This window comes from Loa loa, assembly GCF_000183805.2.
Source record: "Loa loa unplaced genomic scaffold supercont3.14, whole genome shotgun sequence".
Taxonomy (NCBI): domain Eukaryota; kingdom Metazoa; phylum Nematoda; class Chromadorea; order Rhabditida; family Onchocercidae; genus Loa; species Loa loa.
Genome location: NW_018108194.1, coordinates 205,253 through 209,749, shown reverse-complemented (window position 1 = coordinate 209,749; position 4,497 = coordinate 205,253).

The following is a 4,497-nucleotide window of genomic DNA, read 5'->3' as shown; positions in this document are numbered from 1 at the left end:
AGTCGATTTGAATGAATCGATGGATCAATCGGTTTCAATGATTCAGTCGATTTCAATAAATTGATGGACAAATAGTAATGCAAGAACTGATGAATGAATCAAACTGATAAAAACAAGTCTAAATCTGTTTGTGTATGGGTGTGTCCTCGGAGTGTGCATGGGTGTGTGTGTGTATGTGTATGAGTGTATGTATATGGATGAACGGGTATGCCAAATTTTCATGGCCTAAACGATGGCCAAAAGAGTAAAATCAATCCTCAGTTTGTAAGGGGAGTTAATTTTAAATTTTAATTTTCAATTTAATTTAGAACGCATCAGCTTTATTTGGAATTATTTTTTCTTTCAATTTTGAACTCTATTTGAAATAATTTGCCGAGTTACAAACTTGCACTTTCTTGATTGCCCCGAGATGATACTTATCCATCAGATCAGCCTGAGTTGTCAGAATGATCAATAATAGCTTTGTATTGGAGAAAAGACCTTAGTTGAATTAAATGTTGGATATATTCTCAGAGATTTTTATTCTTATCTTTTGAATTTCTAATGCTTGGTTCAAATAATAATAATTTGAGAAACTGTAACAATAACAGAAATAGATCAGTAATAATCTGTTATTAATGATGATAATAATGAGATGATGATGATAATGATGATGAAAACTTTATGGAATGATGATAAAATAACCGTTTTAATTAGTTAACTCGTCAGATATTAACGCCAATCGATACAGAAAGGTAACAGAAATTTATAAATATAAATATAAATATTGAACGTTCATCTCTTCACCCTCCTACAATCTTCTTATTTATTCTTTATCCATTTCTTTTCTAAGTGTTACAAGACAAATGTTAAAGTCTAAACGAGTTAATCATAAGTAAATTAAATAGCCTTATATTTCTAAATCGAGCAGTTACATCACCATCATCCAGTTGTTTTATGAGTGAATTAGTTAACTTAGTTTAATTAATTTAACTGGTCGATTATTTGATTGTTATTGTAAGTCTTTCCTTAAGGATACCAATATTTGTAGCATATGTAGAATGAATTGTTATCTAATAATTATTAATGATTATGAAAACTTCATGTGTAATAACCATTTGAATTACTTAACCCGTAAGATAGTAATGTCAAACGATACAGTAGTATACAATGAATGCACTAATAATTATGCCGTAATCAAACGCATTAATTAATTAATAATCATCCTAAATTTTACTTTCATAACTAATTTGTATTTTCTTTTTCTTTCTTTTTCAAAAAAAGAAAGAAGAAATCACTAAAAATACAAAGGCACAAAAAGTTATAATAAAGTGATTTGTAAATGAATGAAGCAATTGATCAAAATAGAAAAGAAAGCAAAACTGAGAGGGAATAAACAAAGTAAATGGGCAACAATAAGAACAAATGATAAATGATTAAACAAACACAATGATATGATTATTCTTTGTATTCTCTCTTTTCAACTTAAAATGAAAAGAAGAAGTTAGTCTTAAGAGCACTTACAAAGGCAATAATATGTTGAAAAAAAAAAAATTAAATGAAAAGCAAATGCTTCTCATTTTCATCAAATTTTAATGTGTTGTAATTTGAAAAATCATTGAAGAAAGAAAAGGACAAAAGAAAAACTTCCTTTGTTGCTAATATTTTCTGAAATTTTCTTTCTTACTTTCTTTTTTATGTTAAAAAATCTTTAAGTGCGAAACATAATGCAACTCTTTTACCTCTGTGTAACATAAATGAACCTTTGACCTCTGTGTAATGCTTAATAAAAGCGAAAATTTTTTCAATTTGAATATTAGCATAGAAAAAACTTGCACTATTTACTAGTCAAGAAATGATAAGACTCGAAAATTATCACCTTTGAAAGGGAATATAAGCAATGGAAATGATAATAACGGGGATTTTACAATTTTCATTTGTTACATCATGTAGAAATGCTTTATTATCTTTTCGTTTCAGTGAGGATTTCATAATGACATCTGTCATAATGTCCATTACTGATTGATAAATCGAGCGGTATCAAATATGCATTTTATTTTGAAAAACTTTTTTTTGTAATGTAAAAAAAAATTAGTGAATTCAATTTGTCGATACGTTTCTCTTTCTACAAGCATTCGAGAATACCCTATCATTGGTAATAAATTTGGTTTTAAGAAAATTTTGAGAAATATATTGCTAAGATTTGATCGCATATTACTACCGTTTCATGCTCAATTTGAAGATTTTAAGTATTTAAACTCAATTCGTTAACCTCATGCCAATTTAAAAAAAAAAAAAAATATTGTAAATTGAGTCATATCAGAAAGCAACATTATTTTATTGACAGAGTAACTGAAACTATTCTGTAGATGTTTGAAGGCTTTAAAAAAAAAGAAATCAGAAGAAGGTGTGGAAAATAAATTGGGAAATACTTGGATCAGATCTGTTTAGATTTCCGCTTCCGCTTCCGCAAGTATAATAGAGTTCCGCACGATGAAACGAATCGTTTTTATTATTCATTCATAGAATTTTGTAAAACCAAAGAAATCAAACTGTGATGGATGAATTGGATATGTTTACAATAATGTTGCGGGATTAACATTTCCTAAAAATTTTATCATAAACTGGAATAGAATAATTGGAACAAATCAAAAGTGATAACAAGATTAGAAGTTTCATTGGATAACAAACCATTAAATTTAATTGCATACTAACAACTAATTAGCAATGGATGGATTTTCCCAAGAATAAATGGAATATATGGATTTAGGGAAAGTTGCAGATTTATAAAGCTTTGCAAAAATTAGTAATTCCGTGATTAACTAGTTAAATTAAACCACTCAATTGCTAGTTAGTCTTTGTTGCGTGCATACATGCACATGCATGTTGCATATACGCAAATGCAAGAATAAATGTTCAAATCGAATGTGATTTTGGATTAGCCTACACACGCGTGTATTAAACAATTGCCCAAACTTTAATTTCAGTTGTTTTAACTTTTGCATATTTGATCGATGTCGACCATAAAACGAAATTATTTGAAATATGATTTATTATTAATACTGCACATTCTCCGGATATCATAACTTCTCATGGGATGTTTATTTGGATTAAAATATTAACAAATGGATCCACGAAATAATTTAATTGTCATAGAATCATAAGTCTCAACATCATAGGATTCTTTCAATCTGTTGAATCGATATATCAAATCAAAATACATTTCGAATTTCGATTCTTGTTTAATTATTAAAAACTGCTAACATTGGATTTGGATTTCCTAAAAATTTCGTAAATTACCATTATGATATACCCGAGGAAACAATAATAGATATTGGTATTTGATATATGGTTGTACACTATTAATCGATAATCAAATTTCATATTTCCAAAGAAATGTTTATAAATCGATAAGCAGAAGGAAAAATACGTCCAATCAAATTTTTAGCATAATTATGTGATTTTCTTCCTCCTAATTTTCACAACTAAACAGAAATTATATAATTTATTTAAAAATTAAAAATTAAAAGGTTAAAAACTAAACAGAAGTTATTTAATTAAATTTAAAAATTAAAAGGCCATTTTTATCTCTTCTTTTTGAAATGAATTCGTAATGAAAATTTTAATATTAGAAAATACTTTAAGGTAATTTTTTTCTGTTTTTCTGTGTTGATAACAGTTAATAATTGTTGATATTACAGTTTCCCAGTTATCAGTATGGATATTTTGAATCACTCTTATCATGAATGATTGAGAACTAACGATAGTATTAAATCATCAGTAGCAATTAATTCTGGATTTATTCCACTAAAACAAATAATAATCTAATCTGATCTTTGATATATTATCAATTACACCAGGACTAATAATGCTTTCAATTCCAACTGTTTTGCTCCGTTATCCCCTTTGATGTGTGCGACATTTCTTTTATTACAACAATTATCAAATGATTTTTGAAATTCAAATAGAACTAAAAGAAAAATGAGGAAGCAAATAAAATAAGAAAGTTAAGAAAAAAAAGAGAAAACAGAGAAATATAGCAAAAAAGAATAAAAAATAATAATTATCTTGTTATGATAACAAATAGAAAAACAGTATGAAAAGAGAAAATGCATGAAAATGTATTGGAATGTTGAAATGTTGTGATTCAATATTTGTTACCATTCAAACTTTCAAAATGTATGCCAAATATTTGAATGATAAAAGGAAATGTTAAAATTTGGAAATGCAAACAATCAGTTTAAAATAGAATTGATTACTGATAAGAAGGCTTTTGCAAAAAAAAAAAAAGATTTCATATAAGGGTAAGCAAAATTTCATTATTTAAAGAAAAGAAGAAAAAAGGAAAATTTGTTTAGACTTTACTACTACTGCTACTACCATTTGGTAAACAGAAAGACAAGCAATGAGGTTTTGAAATCGATGAAAGAAAATACTCGGATATTATTTAGTTTAACAGAGAGAGAGAGAGAGAGAGAGAGAGAGAGAGGAGAGAGAGAGAGAGAGAGAGAGGAGGAG